The following is a 10524-nucleotide window of genomic DNA, read 5'->3' on the forward strand; positions in this document are numbered from 1 at the left end:
ATGGAAACATATAGTTTAGGCCCTCAACTTCATGAATGAATGAGTGAATGAGTGAATGCATGAATGTATGAATTATAATAATAGTAATAATAATAATAATAATAATAATAATAATAATAATAATAATAATAATACATTTTATTTATGGGCGCCTTTCAAGAGTCTCAAGGACACCTTACAAAAATTTAGCAAGTAGAGGAAAAACATGTAAGGGGAATGAAATAAATAGTAGAGACATGACTAGTACACAAATTAAATGAATGAATGAATGTATGATGAATGAAGGATTGAATTAATTAATTAATTAATTGATGATTGAATGAATGAATGAATGAATGATGAATGAATGATGAATGAATGAATGATTGAATGATGAATGTATGAATGAATGATGAATGGATGAATGAATGAATGATGAGTAAGTGCATGAATGAATTTATTCACATTATAAAAGGGTGCAATTAAATTAATTAAAGTTCATACAGATAGATTTTCATAAATTCAGACTTTAGATCTTACCTTTCAGTTAGTTGATTCCTGGCTGTCTTCTTTGTGTTGGAGCAGCTCAGCAGCGACTTTGCTTTCAAGGCTTTCTTCCACTTCCATCCACTTAGCAGCACATTCTTCAGCCTTTTTAATGCTTTTCTCACTAAATTCAATTACCCTGCTGCAAGTTTCCACGACATGTATTCCACAGAACAACAAATCAGAATCTCCAGTAAAACAGGCATCTGTAGAGGCACCCTCAGCTATTTTGTGTGCTATCCTGAAGCAAAGCTCATGATTGGCCAACTGGCAGACAACTCAATGTTAAACGTGCTTTGATTGGACTAAAAATTACCCAACATTTTTTCTCTAATTTAATTTAAAAAATGTGCAAGTCTTGTTCATGACGAGTTTCAGGGGTGATTTATATATATTTTTTACACAATATGTGAAAATTTCATATAGTTTGGTGACTTGGCTCCTCGGCCCACAGCCTATGCCCAGTCCATCATCAGCTCTGACCTCCCGACCATCGAGGGGATCTATCGCAGTCGCTGCCTCAAAAAAGCTGGCAGTATCATCAAAGACCCACACCATCTAGGCCACACATTCATCTCTCCATTGCCATCAGGTAGAAGGTACAGGAGCCTGAAGACTGCAACATCCAGGTTCAGGAACAGCTACTTCCCCACAGCCATCAGACTATTAAACACAATCTCAAACAAATTCTGAACTATAACAGCTTATTGCACTTTATCTGTTTATTTATGTGTATATATATATATATATATATATTTTTTATTTTATTTTATTTTATTTATTTTTTTTATATGGTAAATGGACACTCTGATCTGATCTGTATTTATTCCTACAATATTCTATTGGGCTGCAGCAAGCAAGAATTTCATTGTTCTCTCTGGAACACCTGGGATACATGACAATAAACTCTCTTGACTCTTGCCTCTTGACTCTTCCCCTCCGTCCCCACCTCAATGAGTTCCGCGTCCACCACGATGTGGAGCTCTTCTTCCATTGCCTCTGCATCCAAGCATTTTTCCATGGGAACGAGTCCTCACCCCCTAGTGATGACCCCTTCTCCCATCTCCAATGGACCTCCCCCTCTTGGATTCCCTCTCGTGGCCATCTACCTGCTTTAGCCCTTTTTATTTTAAACTGCCAGCAGGACATCAACTGCCTCAACCACTCCCCTTTCTCACTCTAACCTCTCCCCCACTGAACGTGCAGCCCTCCACTCACTCCGCAACAACCCAGACTGGGTGATCAAACCTGTCGACAAAGGAGCTGCTGTGGTAGCCTGGCGCGCTGATCTCTACTGGGTTGAGGCTAGGCGCCAACTCTCAGACACCTCCTCCTACTTATCCTTGGACCATGACCCCACAGACGAGCACCAGGGCCATTATCTCACACACTATCACTAGCTTCATCACTTCTGGCTCCCTGTCCTCCCAAGCCTCCAACCTCATCGTTCCCCAACCCCACATGGCCCGAATTTACCTTCTCCCCAAAATCCACAAATCTGACTGTCCTGGCAGACCAATTGTTTCTGCTTGTTCTTGTCCCACCAAACTTATTTCCACATACCTTGACACCATCCTATCTGGTGAATCCCTTCCTACCTATGTTCTAGACACCTTAGGCACTCTCCGTCGTCTCCGGGCATTCCATTCTCTAGGCCCCCATCCCCTCATCTTCACCATGGATGTCCAGTCATTCTACACCTCCATCCCCCACCAGGATTGTCTTAAAGCCCTCCGTTTCTTCCTTCACCGCAGAACCAACCAATCCCTGTCCACTGATACTCTCCTCTGCCTTGCGGAGCTGGTCCTTACCCTCAACAACTTTTCCTTTGACTCCTCCCATTTCCTCTAAATCCAAGGTGCAGCTGTGGGCACGCATATGGGCCCCAGCTATGCCTGCCTCTTTGTAGGGTACATCAAACAATCCTTGTTCGAGGCATACCATGGCCCTATCCCCGAGCTCTACCTCCAAGCTCTACCTCTACATTGACGACTGCATTGGCGCTACCTCCTGCACCTGAAAATATTGGCCAATTTAGTATGTGACAAAATGGAGGATCTCTGCCATTGCAAAACCTGCTTGGCATCTTTCTCAAAAGCTGCTAAACCATGAGGTTCATGGCTCCAGAATGTCTGGGTCCTGGGAGGAAGCTAAGTACAGGGTGATGTCCAGATGTCCTCTCAATTGTTAATATGTATGAGGGTTTTGCAGAAAGAGCTGAGCTTTGTTGCAAATGCATGATCAGGATTGGTTGGGGAAAGGTATGTAATAATACCACTGTTAACTATGCTGCATGGTCTGTTATTTTGTGATTGGTCAAGGCGAGGGGCCTTCCTTGAATTAACAGGGCCGGCCTTAAGAAGTGCGGGGCCCAATTGGGAACAATTTTGGTTCCCAGCCAAGGTCTGTAGAATCATAGAAATACAAATAAAGACTATTATAGACTTTATATCTCTATGGTGGAATGGAAGGTAATCAAAATGTGCGCTTAAAAAGCGCCTGCGAGTTAATGGACCAAACAGATCTAAGCTCCACCATATCATATCTATCTATATATTAAAACTCTGTGGCTGTGTGTGCTTGTGTGTGTTTCTGCCTGGCTGTGTTTGTGGGTGCCAGCCTTTGATTCGTTGCTACGCCAACACCACACGCAGAAACGCCAAGATTGTTTCCATTTCGGTAGAGATTTCACTTTTACATCCACATATCCACTCCTGATTAAATTTTGTCGTGTTTATGTACACATTTTTAATAAAATCCTTCTCCCAACCTCCCAAAATTTCAAAATGTTAAAAAAAACAGCTCTCACCCATAGAATGTTGGTGAACGTTCCATCGTGTGATGTCACAATGCCCAATGCTCACAGATGTCCAATCAGAATGGATCCATTTACATATGCCTTTGCACCAGCCCCCCCCCCTCCAAACCCTCTCCCCCACAGCCTGTGTCGAAGCGCGGCATCACGTGTGCGGGAATCGAGAACGAGGATTGGGGAATCAATCAAAGGTTGTGCTGCAGCCCCCCCCCCCTGCAAATCCGCGTTGGGGAAACAGACCCAACGGGTCTGCACTTGGTCTAGTATCTATTAAAACTGTGTGTGTGTGTGTGTGTGTGTGTGTGTGTGTGTGTGTGTGTGTGTGTGTGTGTGTGTGTGTGTGTGTGTGTGTGTGTGTGTGTGTGTGTGTGTGTGTGCGTGCGTGTGTGTGTGTGTGTGTGTGTGTGTGTGTGTGTGTGTGTGTGTGTGTGTGTGTGTGCGCGTGCATGTGCGTGCGTGTGCGTGCGTGTGTGTGTGTGTGTGTGTGTGTGTGTGGTTTTGCATGTGAAACGTATCTCCTTGAAAACCAGACGCAAAAACGCAGAGATTTTTTATCATTTCAGCAGGGATTTAACTTCTGAGTTCAGAAATCCACTCCTTGGTCAATTATTTCCCCAGATTTTGAATAAAATTGATCACAATACTCAATTTTTAAAATCTAAATGGCGCTCAGCAGCTGCTGACATCACAATGCCCACATGCCGACCAATCACTTCGAATGGGGGTTCCCCTCTTTGACTATAGATGAGGCTCTCACCACGGTCTCCTCTATATCCTGTAGCTCCGCTCTCACCCCATCCCCACTCGTAACAAGGACAGAGCCCCCCTTGTCCTCACCTTCAACACTCCCAGCCGTCACATACAATAGATAATCCTCCAACATTTTTGCCACCTCCAACGGGATCCCACCATTGGTCACATTTTCCCATCTCCTCCCCTTTTGGCTTTCTGCAGAGACCAATCCCTCCGTAACTCCCTGTTCAATTCATCCCTTCCCACCGAAACTACCCCCTCTCCTGATACTTTCCCTTGCAAACTCAGTTGTCGCTTTACCTCCCCCCCCTTGACTTCACCCAAGGACCTAAGCAGATTTTCAAGATGAGGCAGAGGTTCACCTGCACCTCCTCCAACCTCATCTTTTGCATCCGCTGCTCTAGTTGTCAGCTGCTCTACATCGGTGAGGCCAAGCGCAGGCTTGGAGATCGCTTTGCCCAACACCTCCGCACAGTTCGCATTAACCAACCTGATCACCCGGTGGCTGAACACTTCAATTTCCCCTCCCATTCCAAATCCGACCTTTCTGTCCTGGGCCTCCTCCATGGCCAGAGTGAGTCTCACCACAAATTGGAGGAGCAGCACCTCATATTTCGCTTGGGTGGTTTACACCTCAGCGGTATGAGCATTGACCTCTCCAATTTCAGGTAGTCCATGCTTTCTCCCTCCTTCCCCTCCTCTTCCCAGCTCTCACTCAGCCCATCGTCTCTGCCTTTTCCTTTCTTCTTCCCACCCCTCCCCACCCGCACATCAGTCTGAAGAAGGGTCTTGACCTGAAACGTCACCTATTCCTTTGCTCCATAGATGCTGCCTCACCCGCTGAATTTCTCCAACATTATTGTCTACCATTGTAAGCAGATGCAGACAAACTAAGATATGTGCTCAGAAGGAACTGTCAGAGCGAGGGCCTGCCTACGCCAGCACATTACAGCCATGTAGAGCGTAGGGCATGGAAGGCGAACTGTTGTGAAAAGCGGTGGATTGACTGTCGGAACTTGTAATCTGGGTAAGATGTGCGCTGAACTGACACTGCCTGCTTTTAGAAAAAAAAAAATGGGTTCTGGCCTTTCAATTGTTATATTCATAAGATCATATGTAATAGGAGCAGAATTATGCCATTCAGCCCATCAAGCCTACTCCACCATTAATCATTGCTGACCTATCTCTCCATCTCAACCTAATTCTTCTGCCATCTCCCCATAACATCTGACACCCATACTAATCGAGAATATGTTCAATCAAGAATCTATTTATCTCAGCCTTAAAGATATCCACTGACGCCTCCACATCCTTCTGCTCCGGCCTCTATGTCCAGATTCAACACCCTCTGACTAAAGAAATTCCTCCTCATCTCCTTCCAAAAAGAACATCCTTTAATTGCGAGGCTATGGCCTCCAGTCCTGGACTCTCTGGCTATTTGAAACATCCTCTCCACATACACTATATCCAAGCACGCTAGCTTGTTAACACAAAAAACTTACCCTGGTCTTTGAAAATAAAAACTGATCACATCTGCAGAAGCTCACTTGACAAAAATACAAATTAGTAAACACGGCACAGAGGTAATTTGACTGACATAAATCTGTGCTATTATCAAGTGCCTTCTGTGTTAGACTAATTCCTGACCAGATATTTTTGGAAACACTTCGTAAATCACTTTGATATTAAGAGTTATATTTAAAGACATAATGTTATGCCTGATCATTTAGCAGCTTGGATTTACATTGCTAATTGTTATGTGGAGTGACTGCAAGAATATCTTCAATTAAATGTTCTCCTCTGACTCAGTTTCTGCTGTAACTCACCCAGAGTCAGAGTCATAGAATGGTACAGTGTGGAAACAGGCCCTTTGGCCCAATTCGCCCACATCAGCCAACAATGTCCCAGCTGCAGTGTCTCGATCCGAAATGCCACCCATTCCTTCTCTCCAGAGATGCTGTCTGACCCGCTGAGTTACTCCAACATTTTTGGTCTGCCTTTGGTTTAAACCAACATCTGCAGTTCTTTCCTACACACAATGTCCCAGCTACCCTAGTCCTACTTGCCTGCGCTTGGTCTATATCACTCCAAACCTGTCCTATCCATGTACCTGTCTAACTGTTTCTTAAACGATGGGATAGTCTCAGCCTCAATTACCTCCTCTGGCAGGTTGTTCCATACACCCACCGCCTTTTGTGCGAAAAAGTTACCCCTCGGATTTGTATTAGATTCTTTCCCCTTCACCTTGAACCAATGTCCTCTGGTCCTCGATTCCCCTACTCTGGGCAAAAGTCTGTGCATCTACCCGATCTATTCCTCTCATGATTTTGTATACCTCTATAATATCTCCCCTCATCCTCCTGCGCTCCATGTAATAGAGACCCAGCCTACCCAACCTCTCCCTATAGCTCACAACCTCTAGTCCTGGCAACATCCTCGTACACCTTTTCTGAACCCTTTCAGGCTTGACAATATCTTTCCTATAAAATGGTGCCCAGAACTGAACGCAATATTCTAAGTGCAATTTCACCAACGTCTTCTACAGCTACAACATGACCTCCCAACCTCTATACTCAATACTCTGTCTGATGAAGGGCAAAATGCCAAAAGCCTTTTTGACCACCTTATCTACCTGCGACTCGACCTTCAAGGAACCATGCACCTGTACTCCTAGATCCCTCTGCTCTACAATACTACCCAGAGGCCTACCATTCACTGTGTAGGTCCTGCCCTTGTTCGACATCCCAAAATACAACACCTCACACTTCCCTCTATTAAATTCCATCAACCATTCCTCTGCCCACCTGGCCAATCGATCCAGATCCTGCTGCAATTGTTCACAGCCATCTTCACTGTCTGCAAAACCACTAACTTTTGTATCATCAGCAAACATGCTAATCTTGCCCTGTATGTTCTCATCCAAATTATTGATGTAGATGACAAACAGTAATGGGCCCAGCACCAAACCCTGAGGCACACCACTAGTCACAGGCCTCCAGTTTGTGAATCAACCTTCCCCCATTACCCTCTGCTTCCTACCATGGAGCCAATCCATTCGGCTATCTCTGCTTGGATCCCTTGAGATCTAACCTTCCAAAGCAGCCGACCATGCGGAACCTTGTCGAATACCTTACTGAAGTCCATGTACGCAACATCTACAGCTCTGCCCTCATCAACCTTTTTGTCACGTCTTCAAAAAAATCAATCAGATTTGTGACACACGACTTCCCACATACAAAACCATGCTGACTGTCCCTAATCAACCCTTGCCCATCCAAATGCCTGTATGACCTATCCCACACAATACTCTCCATTTAAGAAAAAGACCTGATTGCATAAAGATGAAAAGCATATACTCTCCAGTAACTTACCAACTACAGATGTTAAGTTCACTGGCATATAGTTCCCAGCATTTTCCCCGCAGCCCTTCTTGAAAAGAGGCAAAACATTTGCCTCCCTCCAGTTTTCCAACACCTCTCCTGTATTTAAGCGCGACTTGTAAATTTCAATCAGGGCTCCCGCAATTTCCTCTCTAGTGTCCCGCAATGTTCTCGGATATATCTGATCAGGCCCTGGAGATTTGTCTACCTCAAAACACGATAGTATCTTCAGTACTTCTTCGACGGTAACCCTGACAGCTCTCCATCATTCCAGTGATTGCTCCAATTTCGTTCATCAAACTGTCTTTCTCCTCATTAAATACAGAGGATAAATACTCATTTAGAACCTTTCCCATCTCCTGTGGCTCCACACACAGGTGTCCGCTTTGATTCCTGAGAGGTCCCACTCTCTCTCTCATTACCCTTTCCCCCCCTAATCTATATAATTAAAAGTCTCCTCTTGACCACTTCCTGTCTGCGCTGTATATTGATTTTAGAAAAAGCCCTACCCTGTACCTATGCCATTTTTGGCCATCTTACTCACAGTCCTCCTCCGCTGAGCCACCCCTGAAGATTTTTCCCATCGATTCAAAATAAAAAAGTTATGAGTGTTTAAAAAACCTTGAGATCAGCCGATTGGCCCTTTGCCTGTCAATCACCACATGACGGTAACACCCCTTCCGGGGGGGGGGGAGGGGAGGGGGCAGAACTATAAAATTTTGGATGCATAGATGTGAGTCAGTCACTCTGCAAGATCGCAAAGGAGAGGCCACGACTGTCATTCTAAGCTGTGAATCAACTGAACTGTGACTCTGCAATGTACTTGCAATAAATGATTTGTTAGCCCTTAATGAGAATGCCATGAGTTGTTTGGCCTGCTGCCCTGCCTGTGCTTGAAAGTGCAATGCTTAATTGGAAATGAAATGAAATAACAATGCCATGAGTTGTTTGGCCTGCTGCCCAGCCTGTGCTTGAAACTGCAAAGCTTTATTTGGTCCAAAGGTGTAAATAGTCATAGTCCACAAGTTCAAGATCATTTTTAATCAGTACCCATATTATAACGGTACAGCAGGTCGTTGGTTGTTAGTACATTATGAATGCTTCCAAGACTGACTAGTCTTGGAAGTGGGTGTTAGTATGAATAATGCAGTAGGGTGGGGTTAGTGATGCTATTCTACTATGATTGGCTTTCATGCATAAACCAATCTACATCCTTCCCCGTAAAGAGTGAATATGGATAAACACACATGTCGCAAGAATTCAAACATACTCGCCGTATCTGTCAGGCGGTCTACTAATACGGCCCAAAAGCAAATGGACCCAGCCCTCTCCCACTTTGCCAGAAAGATTAAAAGGAGGTAGTGAACCGGGAAGTGAGAAAGCAGCAGGGGACACCCGTGGTGACCGACAGGGGGAGCCTGCAGGAGAGGTAGTGTTGTTGTTAGTCATAGCCACCGATGGGGTACGGGACATGCTGGGACTGGTGGTAGACGCAGCAGCAGACGGCTGGAACAATAGAGGTGGAGCGAAAGGATCAGCTGGTGGTGGACGTGGCTCCTTCACAGCCAGCAAGTGTTGGTGGCTCCAACGGTACAAGGCGCCATTGAGGTAGGTAGGATCGGGGTTCTTCAGCCAGGCCAACATTGCAACCTAGACTGGAATGTCCTGCAAAAGTTTGCAACCGAACGACTTGGCCCGGTAGTAGTGGTTTAAGTGGTTTGCAGGACTTGTCATGCCATCGTTTCTGGATGTTGTGTTTCTCCTGGATGTGCTTCTGGATCGTGGCTGGCTTCAGCATCTGTGGCACCGGCTTCTGCTGGGCAATTGGTATTGGTGGTCTCGTTGTCCTGGACATCAGGCGTTGGGCTGGCGAGCCCAGGACCCCATCTCTAGCGATGTTCCGGAGGTTTAAGAGGTCGAGGTACACATCTGACTTGGCTAGGTGGGCGCGTTCCATTAGCTGTTTTGCGCTTCTGTCAGCTCATTCAGCGAGTCCGTTACTTTGTGGGTATTCAGGGCTGCTCGTGACATGGTGGAAATTCCATCGGTTAGCAAAGAGTCTGAAGGCGTGACTGGTAAACTGTCTTTCGTTGTCGGTCCGCAAACGGACATGTGCACCGAATGTGGAGAAGTGTTTCTGTAGCGTTTGAATAACCATCTCTGATGTGATAGAAGGCAGTAAATCAAGTTCGAACCAGTTAGAATAGGAGTCGACCAGGACTAGATAATGTTTACTGTGCCACTCGAAAGTGTCTGCTGCTAGCGACGTCCAAGGCAATGCTGGTGGAGGCTGTTGCAGTAAGGGTTGTCTCTGTTGGTGTGGTGCCAGGCTGTTGCAGATGGGACAGGAGGCTGTCCTGTCCCTTATGTACTTGGTCATGCGGGCCAGCAGAACATGTTCTGTGCATGGGCCAGCGTGGCATCGGTGCCTGGGTGGCCGCTGTGTGCCTTTTTGTAACATTTGTCACGTAGCGATGAGGGCAATACGACTTTGTGGCCCTTAACTATGACGCCATCCTGTATTACCAGTTCATTGCGGACTAAGAAGAACGGCTGCACCTCTGGCGGTAAGCTGGATTGTCTGTCTGGCCAGCCTCTTTAGATTATGGATGAGAGTAGCTGGAGGGCGGCGTCGGCAGCTGTGTATTCGGCTAAGTGGCACAATTGTTTTGTGGGAAAAAAGTCAAAGCTGAGAAACATAAACACGTCCCATTCATAGGGGTGTCATTTATTGTATGCCCGTGGTGCGTGAGAGAGCGTGTCCGCAACAAGCATGTTTTTACCCCTCTTGTAAACAATTTTAAAGTCAAAACGCTGGAGTTATAGGTTTGTTGAGGATGGTCATCAGGGGTTGGTGGTCTGTCTTGACCATGAAAACATTCCCAAAGATAAAATCCTTGAATTTGGAACAAGCGAAGACAACAGCCAGCAGCTCCTTCTCAATTTGCGCGTAGCGCTGTTCGGTGTCGGTCATGGTGCGGGAAGCATAGGAGACAGGACGCAAAGTTCCATCGGCAGATGACTGTAGGCAGGCTGCGCCGAGTCCAAATC

The sequence above is a fragment of the Leucoraja erinacea genome, chromosome 1, assembly GCF_028641065.1.
Source record: "Leucoraja erinacea ecotype New England chromosome 1, Leri_hhj_1, whole genome shotgun sequence".
In the NCBI taxonomy this organism is placed as follows: domain Eukaryota; kingdom Metazoa; phylum Chordata; class Chondrichthyes; order Rajiformes; family Rajidae; genus Leucoraja; species Leucoraja erinaceus.